Below are 13,160 nucleotides of genomic sequence, written 5' to 3'. Positions count from 1 at the left end.
AATTTTCTTTACTTTTACACATTTTATTCTGAGACCCATTTTAATCATTCTGTTAATTTTTAGTAAAAAATGAAATATCCATCTTTCCTTTAGAAAACTTTAAGTGTAGGATTTTTACATGAGCATTTTCAATTTCGACGCTCTTTTTTTCTATTTCACCGAAAATTTTTCTCAAATGGTTCAGTATCAATATGACTAACTATATCTTTATCAAAAATATAACACAAACTTGCAATAGATCAAATGATAATTCCAAAATAAGGCTCAATCCAAAGTCGAGTGTCTGATTTCACAGTCTTCTCATGGTGGTCGGATACGCCATATTTCAGACAATGTGGGCAAATTATGTGTGGTTGAATTTCTTTCATATTATATATTATGAGAGATTTTGTATCCTAGAACAAAATATCAAAGTTTCAGAAAAAATGAATTTGAGGAAATTTTGGCCTATTCTGTCCAACTTTAAATTATAAATATGCCTGCGGCACAAAGAATGTTAAGCCCCATCGTGATTAAGAATTCTTCAGGGTTTAAGTGAAAACTATTATCTGAGATAGGAAATGTCTTATGAAGAAAAAAATCACACTCATATAAAAGAGTTCTTATAGGGAATACATACCATTTTTGTTAGACATTGCGTACGTGGGTCCTTTAGTTTACAGTGCTGTATTTGATAAAATCCTGTATAAAAGTATAAAATATCAATTACATGTTCATAGTTTAAAGAAAATTTTACCAAAACAAAAAAAAAAACAAAAATAAAAAACAAAAAAAAAAAAAAAAAAAAAAAAAAAAAAAAAAAAAAAAAATAAAAAAAAAAAAAAAAAAAAAAAAAAAAAAAAAAAAAAAAAAAAAAAAAAAAAAAAACAAACAAACAAACAAACATTTATACCGTATTAGTAGAGATTTTAGCGAGGATTTATTTTTTCTAAATTTAAATTAGTTAATTCCAAAATCGCTAAAATTGAATATGGCGTGAAATTAATTTTGCATTATTTTTAAGAGCTTTTTTGGTTAAAGCAACCATGCCCAATGAACTTTGTACGTTGCACATGTTTTTAAACTTGAACTTTAGAAAGCTGTGTGAATATTTTTTCTATTCAAAAAACAAAAGAAAACATTTATCATAATAACGTTGTTGATGCAGTTGAATCATTTCAATTTAGTTGATTCATGTCAGATGTGGGTCAGTTCTTTATTGACAGAAAGAAAATGAACCGAAATGATATAAGCTAGGAAAAATATCCAAAACCCACTCTATTTTTCATTACATTGATGTTTGCTCCTAGATCGGTTACTAGACAAATTTTGACACTATATATATAATAATAATAATATGAAGAAGTGAACTTCAGATGGGTAAATTTTTATTTAGTTTTCAGCCCCCGTTAACGAACTTTTGGGGGTATATAATTTTTGCCGTGTCCGTCTGACTATCTGTCTAGCTGTCTGTCTGTCTCTGTGTCTATTTGTCTGTTTGTCCGAAAAAACTTTAACCTTGCCCAAAACTTTTGATTTAGCTGAGCTATGACATTTATATTTCACGTGTGTATTCCTTGTGACAAGACCTTTTTGGGGTAGCACCAAATTTGAATTTTTGACCTTGACCTTGGGGTTTTACCAACTTTTTGACAAAATTCCACATTATTACTTTGGTCATATCTTTTGAACAGTAGATACCAGGACATATATACTTCAAATATTTATTCTCTATGGAAAGTCCTTTCATTATATTTTACTTACTCTGACCTTTTGACCTTGGATATTTTTGAACTTATAAAAAAACGTTAACCTTGGCTATAAATTTTGAATTGTTAGTGCTAAAGCTTTCATTCTTCACATATATTATACATGTAAAAATTCTCTTTATTGGATACCAACTTCATTAACCCTTTAACCTTTACCTTGGAAATTGACCTACTTTAAAAATACAAACATGAACAAAAATTATTGAGAAGTTAAAACTAGGGCTTTCATACTCAGATTTAATCCTTGTGACAAGACCTTTCACTTGATATCACGAACCTTGACTCTTGACTTTGACCTTGGAGTTTGACTCACTATTACACAAAATTCCAAACTTTTACTTTAGTTTTGATTTTTAAACGGTAGATACAAGGAATTTCATGTTTCAAATATCAGTTGTTTTTGGCAAGACCTTTCATTTGAAACCAACGTTTTTGAGCTTTAGACCTTGAAGATTTCTGTACTTACGAAAAAACTAAACTTTGGTCATACCATTTGAAAAGTAAGGGCTAGGGCTTTTATATTCAAATGCTGACTGACGTTTGTCATGCCAATTGTTAGTCCAGTATTCATACACTGAAATGACGACTGATTTTTTCCGTTATTTCCTGATCATAATAATGAGCACACGGCGGGTCGGCAGGGGATGGTCACTCCTCCATGGCACCTGATCCCACCTCTGATGTTTCGGAGGTCCGTGTTTGCTCTGCTCCTTTTTTGTATATTGTTTAATAGACTTTGAGAATGAATACCGTTCGATATCTCCATACTCTTCACATATATAGGCCTTGTAACAAAACCTTTCATTAGATATCAAGAACCTTGTCCATTTGACCTCATCCTTAACCTTTTGACCTTGACCCCGGTGTTTGTTCTACCGTTAAAAATGATATCCCCGTTCATAACCCTTGAACAGGTGCTGCTAGTGTTTTATATTTCACATTTCTATTTCTTGTGAAAAGGTCTAACTTTAGGTACCAACATATTTGATATGCATTTGAGAAAGCTTTACCTTCGCTATATTGCCATACGGGGGAATCAGTGTTTCAGAAACATATCTTGTTTTTGTTTTTTGTTTTTGTCTTGCTGGGAATATTGAGAGTTTTTAAAATTCTAATAGCAAAGTATCGGAAGGATTACCTAAGACGCATCCTATAACATATGAATCACCTTAGAAAACGGGGGCTTTTTGTAAAATACTTAGAAAACGGGAGAGAAAAACTTTAACCAGCAACCCTTGCCACTGCATGAAATTCAAATTATTAACCTTTTATCAATATATGTCTTTTTTTTTTTTTTTTTTTTTTTTACATTTTTAGCCGTTATATTTGATTTCGTATAATAATTTAAAATTACATAGTTCATTTATATCTATATATTAAAAAAAAAAAACAACTGTGCATTGTTGTCAAGTTGTTACATTGTAAGCTGTCTTATCAGTCGACAGATTTGTTTGATGGAGACTTGCATGTAATCAAATTCTATCCGTTGCATATAGTGTTGAATAAACGTCTTATTTGCCCATTAATCAAAATATTCCTTTAAAAAATATGAAAATTTCAATGAAATTCTCAGAATTGTAAAATGCTAGAGGTCACTAAGTTACGGGAGAAAAAACTTACAGATACACTTCCTTATTCCTGTGTCTCCATCATGACAGTTTCTGGACAAACAGGAAACTTCTTCTTAATACATCCTTGTGTATCTAAGGTCATGCAGTATTTCTGTACAATGATATAGACCCCTCTTCCTATTCATCCCAAAAATATGTGTCGTTCTATTTTAATGCATCTTTCCACTACAATATCTAATGATATTCTTATTATCTGAATTTTATTTTATTAAATATGTGTCTCAAAAATGACTTCAATGTAATCTTTGTTAATGAAGCACTGATTAGTTAATAATTTTTTTGAAACTCTATCATAGGCAATCCTGTATAATAATAATAGCGCCGCCCTAACACCAGAATCACAGACCAAGAGGCTATGGAAATCACGGTCTGGAAGAGGCCCCCTTCCTGATTCTAACTATGTACCAGTACATAGAACATTAGTTTAAGACACTGGGGCAGAGAAGAAGATTTTAAAGGAATTCATGCATTTATACTAAAACATTAAGAAAGCTCGCTCATAAACTAAAATCACTGGAGCATATATTTCACATTTGGTATAGAGGCTCAGATCTGATTTCCATTTTAGCTGCTTGATTTTCGAATTAAAGAAGATCTTTTTTTTACAGATTGCATTCATTTTGTTTATGACCTTGAATTTCATTTTGATTTTTTTGTAGTATCCTTCAGATCAGGCCCCAGGGGCAGAGGCCATCCCAAATAAAACAAACTTTAGTTAACGATAGAGAACTTTGACACTTTGAAAAACTTTTGTAAAAACTTTGACCCTTTGAAAACTTTATTTAAAACTTTGACACTTTAAAAACTTTATCGAAGCTTAGACACTTTGAAAAAATGTTAGCAAAAACTTCAACACTTTCATAAACTTTGGCAAAACCTTTGACACTTTGTTAAACTTTGGCGAAAACTTTTACAATTTGGAAAACCTTATCAAAAATTTGCACACTTTGAAAACTTTATCGAAACCTGGACACTTTGAATTTTTTTTAAGAATGTTTAAAAATTTAATCGAATGAACAATAATTAATTTTTATTAAATTAAGGATAAATAACACAAAGTTTTTTTTTAGAAATCAGCATTATTTCTAATAGATCTACATTTAAATTGATAACCTGAATAATGTTTACCAAGTAGATTGGGAGAATTATATAACATTTTGTCATACGGTTAAAAAATTGTGCAAAATTTTGTATGGAATTATACAGAAAGCAAACAAAATCTCATATCTAAGCACCAAGGAAAACCTACGATTTCTTGATATTTCAGGAATTTATTATTATTATCTGAGATAGGAAATATCTTATGAAGAAAAAAATCACACTCATATAAAAGAGTTCTTATAGGGAATACATACCATTTTTGTTAGACATTGCGTACGTGGGTCCTTTAGTTTACAGTGCTGTATATGATAAAATCCTATATAAAAGTATAAAATATCAATTGCATGTTCATAGTTTAATGAAAATTTTACCAAAACAAAAAAAAAAACAAAAAAAACAAAAATAAAAAACAAAAACAAAAACAAACAAAAAAAAAAAAAACAAAACAAAAAAAAAAAAAAAAAAAAAAAAAAAAAAAAAAAAAAAAAAAAAAAAAAAAAACAAAAAAAAAAAAAAAAAAAAAACAAACAAACAAACATTTATACCGTATTAGTAGAGATTTTAGCGAGGATTTATTTTTTTCTAAATTTAAATTAGTTAATGCCAAAATCGCTAAAATTGAATATGGCGTGAAATTAATTTTGCATTATTTTTAAGAGCTTTTTTGGTTAAAGCAACCATGCCCAATGAACTTTGTACGTTGCACATGTTTTTAAACTTGAACTTTAGAAAGCTGTGTGAATATTTTTTTTATTCAAAAAACAAAAGAAAACATTTATCATAATAACGTTGTTGATGCAGTTGAATCATTTCAATTTAGTTGATTCATGTCAGATGTGGGTCAGTTCTTTATTGACAGAAAGAAAATGAACCGAAATGATATAAGCTAGGAAAAATATCCAAAACCCACTCTATTTTTCATTACATTGATGTTTGCTCCTAGATCGGTCACTAGACAAATTTTGACACTATATATATAATAATAATAATATGAAGAAGTGAACTTCAGATGGGTAAATTTTTATTTAGTTTTCAGCCCCCGTTAACGAACTTTTGGGGGTATATAATTTTTGCCGTGTCCGTCCGACTATCTGTCTAGCTGTCTGTCTGTCTCTCTGTCTATTTGTCTGTTTGTCCGAAAAAACTTTAACCTTGCCCAAAACTTTTGATTTAGCGGAGCTATGAAATTTATATTTCACGTGTGTATTCCTTGTGACAAGACCTTTTTGGGGTAGCACCAAATTTGAATTTTTGACCTTGACCTTGGAGTTCTACAAACTTTTTGACAAAAATTCCACACTATTACTTTGGTCATATATTTTGAACAGTAGATACCAGGACATATATACTTCAAATATTTATTCTCTATGGAAAGTCCTTTCATTATATTTTACTTACTCTGACCTTTTGACCTTGGATATTTTTTAACTTATAAAAAAACGTTAACCTTGGCTATAAATTTTGAATTGTTAGTGCTAAAGCTTTCATTCTTCACATATGTTATACATGTAAAAATTCTCTTTATTGGATACCAACTTCATTAACCCTTTAACCTTTACCTTGGAAATTGACCTACTTTAAAAATACAAACATAAACAATTTTTTTTGAGAAGTTAAAACTAGGGCTTTCATACTCAGATTTAATCCTTGTGACAAGACCTTTCACTTGATATCACGAACCTTGACTCTTGACTTTGACCTTGGAGTTTGAATCACTATTACACAAAATTCCAAATTTTTACTTTAGTTTTGATTTTTAAACGGTAGATACAAGGAATTTCATGTTTCAAATATCAGTTGTATTTGGCAAGACCTTTCATTTGAAACCAACGTTTTTGAGCTTTAGACCTTGAAGATTTCTGTACTTACGAAAAATCTTAACCTTGGTCATACCATTTGAACAGTAAGGGCTAGGGCTTTTATATTCAAATGCTGACTGACGTTTGTCATGCCAATTGTTAGTCCAGTATTCATACACTGAAATGACGACTGATTTTTTCCGTTATTTCCTGATCATGATAACGAGCACACGGCGGGTCGGCAGGGGATGGTCACTCCTCCATGGCACCTGATCCCACCTCTGATGTTTCGGAGGTCCGTGTTTGCTCTGCTCCTTTTTTGTATATTGTTTAATGGACTTTGAGAATGAATACCGTTCGATATCTCCATACTCTTCACATATATAGGCCTTGTAACAAAACCTTTCATTAGATATCAAGAACCTTGTCCATTTGACCTCATCCTTAACCCTTTGACCCTGACCCCGGTGTTTGTTCTACCGTTAAAAATGATATCCCTGTTCATAACCCTTGAACAGGTGCTGCTAGTGTTTTATATTTCACATTTGTATTTCTTGTGATAAGGTCTAACTTTAGGTACCAACATATTTGATATGCATTTGAGAAAGCTTTACCTTCGCTATGTTGCCATACGGGGGAATCAGTGTTTCAGAAACATATCTTGTTTTTGTTTACTTGCGTTAAGGAATCACCATATCAACTGGAAGGAAGACATTGATTATATATTGTTTAAAGTCCCATTCGAAAATTGTTCACTCATACAACGCTAACGTTGACAAACCAATCGCGTAGAATCGTTCGTGTAACGTGCGTGATCGTTTGTGTTACGTGCGAGATCATGCGTGTATCAAACTCAATCGTTTGGGAGTTTAATTGTTCATGATTGTGTTATCGGAAAGTTTTATTGGAATGTTTTTATAAATATGCAATTGTTTTTACAAATAATATAATAAATAATTTTCAGTACTTACATAAATATTTACATGATATAGACGAATGTACATTTACACGACGTATGATTGTCGGAGTTTCGTTTATCAGTGTAAATTATCTACGGATCTTACTTTCAATTATTTTGAATTTGTTATTTCTGAAAAAAAGTATTTGTAAAATAACTGTTGAATTTCAGTTACTAAAAAATGACATGAAAATGGATATACACGTGACATTTAATTTGATTTATTTTTGTATTATTGTACATTTTTCCCAGTCTTACCCCCAATCTTACCCCCACCCCTTACTACTTAAAAAAATCATTTTCAATCAAAACTCACGGTCCGTTTACGTGTAAATCATCTGTTAATAGAAGGGAAAAATCGATTTTCTTTAAGGTTCATTAACCCTCTGCTTACTCATATAAAAGCTAGTTACAACACACAAATGTGATAATACGGTCAATTACAACATCTTACTCTATTGGAAAAAGTCGTGAATAAAAAGCGCCATCAACTCAACGGTATAATAATCATGAAAAAAGTAAAAAGTTTTATTGGTTCTTAGCTTTGAAAATAAATTGAGTAATAATTTCCGATAAAGAAAAAATAAAATGCCTATACTCATCTGAGTAAATGTATTATAAAATCACATACATTCAATATATATGTCTTGCTGGGAATATTGAGAGTTTTTAAAATTCTAATAGCAAAGTATCGGAAGGATTACCTAAGACGCATCCTATAACATATGAATCACCTTAGAAAACGGGGGCTTTTTGTAAAATATTTAGAAAACGGGAGAGAAAAACTTTAACCAGCAACCCTTGCCACTGCATGAAATTCAAATTATTAACCTTTTATCAATATATGTCTTTTTTTTTTTTTTTTTTTTTTTTACATTTTTAGCCGTTATGATTGATTTCGTATAATAATTTAAATTTACATAGTTCATTTACATCTATATATTTAAAAAAAAAAAAAACAAAAAAAAAACTGTGCATTGTTGTCAAGTTGTTACATTGTAAGCTGTCTTATCAGTCGACAGATTTGTTTGATGGAGACTTTGCATGTAATCAAATTCTATCCGTTGCATATAGTGTTGAATAAACGTCTTATTTGCCCATTAATCAAAATATTCCTTTTAAAAATATGAAAATTTCAATGAAATTCTCAGAATTGTAAAATGCTAGAGGTCACTAAGTTACGGAAGAAAAAACATACAGATACACTTCCTTATTCCTGTGTCTCCATCATGACAATTTCTGGACAAACAGGAAACTTCTTCTTAATACATCCGTGTGTATCTTAGGTCATGCAGTACTTCTGTACAATGATATAGACCCCTCTTCCTATTCATCCCAAAAATATGTGTCGTTCTATTTTAATGCATCTTTCCACTACAGTATCTAATGATATTCTTATTATCTGAAGTTTATTTTATTAAATATGTGTCCCAAAAATGACTTCAATGTAATCTTTGTTAATGAAGCACTGATTAGTTAATAATTTTTTTGAAACTCTATCATAGGCAATCCTGTATAATAATAATAGCGCCGCCCTAACACCAGAATCACAGACCAAGAGGCTATGGAATTCACGGTCTGGAAGAGGCCCCCTTCCTGATTCTAACTATGTACCAGTACATAGAACATTAGTTTAAGACACTGGAGCAGAGAAGAAGATTTTAAAAGAATTCATGCATTTATACTAAAACATTAAGAAAGCTCGCTCATAAACTAAAATCACTGGAGCATATATTTCACATTTGGTATAGAGGCTCGATTCTGATTTCTAGTTTTGCTGCTTGATGTCCGAAGTAAAGATTTTTTTGAAAGATTGCATTCATTTTTTTTATGACCTTGAATTTCATTTGGATTTTTTTTTGTAGTATCCTTTATATCAGGCCCCAGGGACAGAGTCCATCCCAAATAAAACAAACTATAGGTAACTAAAGTTAAACTTTGACACTTTGAAAAAACTTTTATGAAAACTTTGACCCTTTGAAAAACTTTATTTAAAAGTTTGACACTTTAAAAACTCTATCGAAACTTAGACACACAAAAAAATAAAATTCGCAAAAACTTAATTAAACACTTTAATAAACTTTGGCGAAAACTTTTAGAATTTGAAAAACTTTTTCGAAAACTATGAGAATTTGAAAACTTTATCAAAAGCGTAGGCACTATGAAAAACCTTATCGAAAATTTGGACACTTTGAAAACTTTATCGAAACTTGCACCCTTTGAATTTTTTTTTTTTTTGAATTTTAAAGAATTTACTCGAATGAACAATAATTAATTATTAATAAAAAAAAAATAATTGGGGTTTTATTGTGCATTGAAATATTAAGGGAGAAAATGTTAAATCATCACATTGTCCCATTACTTTTTGTAATGTACGAAGAGAGATTTTGTAGTGGAAAAGGAGAGGCTTCTGTAATTTCTTATCGAATGACGACAATTATATTTTGATTTATACATCCAATTGCAGTAAAAGATGTCTGCAGAACTTCTTTAAATCGGTGCTATGGCAGAGCCAAAGTTTAATAATGACAATAATAAATTTAAAATCTTTTTTTAAAGCACAACTGCTGTTAAACAGATCGATATTACAATGACATTAAAAATTCATAATTGTATTAATCACGGTACCAAAGGCTAGGGTGGGGTCACAGTGCACATGGATTCTCATTATTATTCATTAATTTAAGACGGGGTTATATGCCATGAAAAAATAGAAAAACATTGACGTTTACATTTCTTTGCGGAAACGTATTGAGATATCTTTCCATGTAACATTATTCCTAGAATCATATATGCAGTGATAAAGCTGTTAATTTAGACAAAAAATATATTTAAAATGAATTTATCTGATATCTTAATTCCAATGTTTTGAATTCTAATTTCAGCCTTAAATTTTAAGGTTTATCGTAAGGAAAAGCTCTTATCATGACTAGATGAATTTTTGTCAAAAAATGCCCGTGCCCTCTGTCCGTATTCTCCTAAGATTTAGAAATATTATCTAAATAGAGGAAATACAAAAAAATGCAAGTTATAATTATATTGAAATATTTATTGCTAGGCGTTGTTGGTTGTAACATAATAAATAAGCAGCAAAAGGTCTCCAAACATGGAAGACCCAATATTTAATATAATATATATAAAATTGTCATTATATAGATTAATCGATTGATTGTGTATTGTTTAACGTTCCATTCGAGAATTTTTCATTCATATGGAGACGTCACCAATTGCCGGTGAAGGGCTTCAAATTTAAACCTATACTCGGCACTCAGGGCCATTGAGCAGTGAGGGCTCTTTATCGTGCCAACGCCTAGGGTGACACGGGACCTACATATCCAAAAGACCCTTGACTTTCACTTCTAGTGCCGAGCGCTTGGCTAAAGAACCGTTAATATCTATGTTTACGTCTTAGGTATGACGCGGCGCCGCGAACGAGAATCGAACCCGGGCCTCCCGATCACGAAGAGAACGCTCTACCATTAGGCTACCGTGACCGGTAAAAGTGTCATTATAAAAATACATTGAATAATCTGTATCTTGTTAGGAAAATGATAAACTGAATATCTATTACTGCTCAGTGGTAATCAAAGACATTAAGTCTGCAATTTTTTTTATACCCACCACCGACATTTGGGTTGTTTATTTCGACTAAAAGACAAGGGGGTATTAAAAGGTAAGGAACTTCTAGTAAAGGTTACATGTACCAATTATGGCCGAAGACGTACTCGTAATACAAATAATTTAAAATTCTTCATATCTTTTAACATGAAAACAATTCAATCTTCATCACACTAAAATCTCTATACACACGGAAATCTATATACTTTCCGCTAAATTAAATTTTTGAAATTTATTAATTTTACTTTCATAAACACTAGCTTTCCAACAGCTTCTGATTATTTACATTGATTGTAGAAGGATAAGCCGGCTTTTTTTCGGAATTTAATCTATTCTCTTTTACCGTTTTCTTAATAGCACTAAGTCCTCTCAAAATGAAATATAACTTATGTATTTATATGGTCTTACACGCAACAATTTACCAGAAACATTTGTGCGATTTGATTTTTTGAAACCCTTAAAGTACACAATATCTGCCTGGATAATTTCAATAAGCTCTTTTCAGTTTAACAAACATCATTGCTGTACAACTGATGGAATAGACGTTTTATATTCTGTTTTTTGTTCGCAAGAAATTACTTTAGACTTAAACAAACTAAAAATTTCACGACTTTAATTCATAGTTTACGATCAAAACTAAAGTCAACGATATTTTTTTTATACTATATAGATAGCTTTCTCTAAGTTAAAGCATTACACGATTTTGCTGTGTATCGACGTATTTCAATGTTTGCTATTTGTATATGCATGTATATTTCTTGCTGATATTGAAAGTAAATGTTCTACGTTCTCGGTTCCTGGTTACTTGTAAAATTTTAATTTCATTAAAGAACTTATTCTCTTATGTCTGCATTATTTGCGGAAGCGTTAGAAACATCAAATAATTTCAACAGACAACACACGAAGCTGTGTTTTGAAGGCGGGGTCCTTTGATATTCATTAATAGCAAAAGAAATTTGTGACAGGTACATTTCACAGCTTTCGTAAACATCGAACGCAGGTTTGTTCAAAGTCGAGATCAAAATATAATGTGTATATTATATTCATACAGATTGTGTGAAAATAAATTTTGAAGTTCTCTATCCTGCTGCTTTAGCGTACCGGTACTCCTTTTAGTAGTGCCCGTGAAGTAGTTTCGTTTTTTAAAGTGGGGGAGGGGCAGTCAGGGAGAAAAAAAAAACGTTTGAAGAAGTTGTCAAATGAAAAAAGAAACTCTGACCAAACTCGAAAATCATTCTTCTTGGTAAAGGTTGCAGGGGGGGGGGGGGCTTTTTTCAGTACCATTTTTTTTGCATACAATATAGTAATTCCCATTTTTTTGGCATACAATATAGAAATTCATTTCCCTTATATCTCTTTACTTAAGTAAAAAGTGAGGGGGAACCAGCCTTTCAATGAACGTTTAAATACTTAAAGTTTTTTTTTGGGAAAAAGACCCCCCCCCCACCCCCTCCTGTTGGTTCATGTCTGCCAGAACAAATTTAAGATATCATGAAGTGATTAAGATGTTCACATATGCAAGTAAGTTAAGGCTAGGTAGAGGCTTTTGTATGCAAAGGAGCAATTGAAAATGCATAATTTGTGTAATTTTTACACAGAGAAGGTTAGAGCCTATTTTCTTATACATACCTGGTACATATGACATTGAAAAGCAACTCCACATAATGGCGTCATATTATGACGTCATTGTTCTCTTCCATTCAAGGTAATAAAAACACATCAATAAAATGACACTGGCGCAAGGGCTTATCCTATATAATTTTTAATAAATAAGGTAAAATATGAAAAATGCTATAGAAATGAATAAAATATCTGCACAAATCCTAGGCGCTTTCTCAATTGAAAAAAAAAATTCCACAGGACAGTGATTTTTACCCTTTTGCAACTGAAAACTTTTGAATAATAAATAAACAATATCATACATCATCGTAGTATTCTGCCTCTAATAATACCTAGTTTCTGAAGAACAAAGTTGAGTTTGCCCTTGCGCCGAGGCTATTTTGTTGATGTTCCTTATATATTTGTGTAGTATAGGACAATAACACCATGATATGACGTCATAATGTGCTCTTACTAGGGTATGTCGTGGGTACCAAGTTTACATAAGAAAACAAGTTTTAACTTTTTCTGTGTAATAATTTCAGCCCTTATGCGTTTGAATTAGCCAATTACATAGACATTTCTATTTGTTGCCTTAACTCACTTGCGTAGGATTTAAACCGGAAGCTAGTTACAGTTTTCCGTAATGTAAAAAAATCGACATATAAAAAATACGAATCCCCTGCTTGTAAATTTTATTTAGTCC

The 13,160-nt window shown here is 31.1% G+C and overlaps 1 long non-coding RNA gene across 1 annotated transcript; it reads right to left on the bottom strand.

The window, feature by feature from the left end:
• Positions 1 to 619: 619 nt before the first annotated feature.
• LOC134232458 (uncharacterized) lies at positions 620 to 8,583 on the bottom strand. The gene is made up of 3 exons (XR_009984781.1): positions 8,436 to 8,583; positions 4,735 to 4,796; positions 620 to 681 (listed from the first exon to the last, which is right to left on the bottom strand). It is a non-coding gene; the product is annotated as an uncharacterized LOC134232458 (long non-coding RNA).
• Between the last annotated feature and the right edge of the window lie 4,577 nt (positions 8,584 to 13,160).

Source organism: Saccostrea cucullata, unplaced genomic scaffold (genome assembly GCF_032062105.1).
Source record: "Saccostrea cucullata isolate Sc308-1 unplaced genomic scaffold, CSIRO_AGI_Scuc_v1 ctg4289, whole genome shotgun sequence".
NCBI lineage: Eukaryota > Metazoa > Mollusca > Bivalvia > Ostreida > Ostreidae > Saccostrea > Saccostrea cuccullata.
The sequence above is the reverse complement of the archived record's forward strand: the minus strand, read 5'-3'. Positions and strand labels throughout refer to the sequence as shown.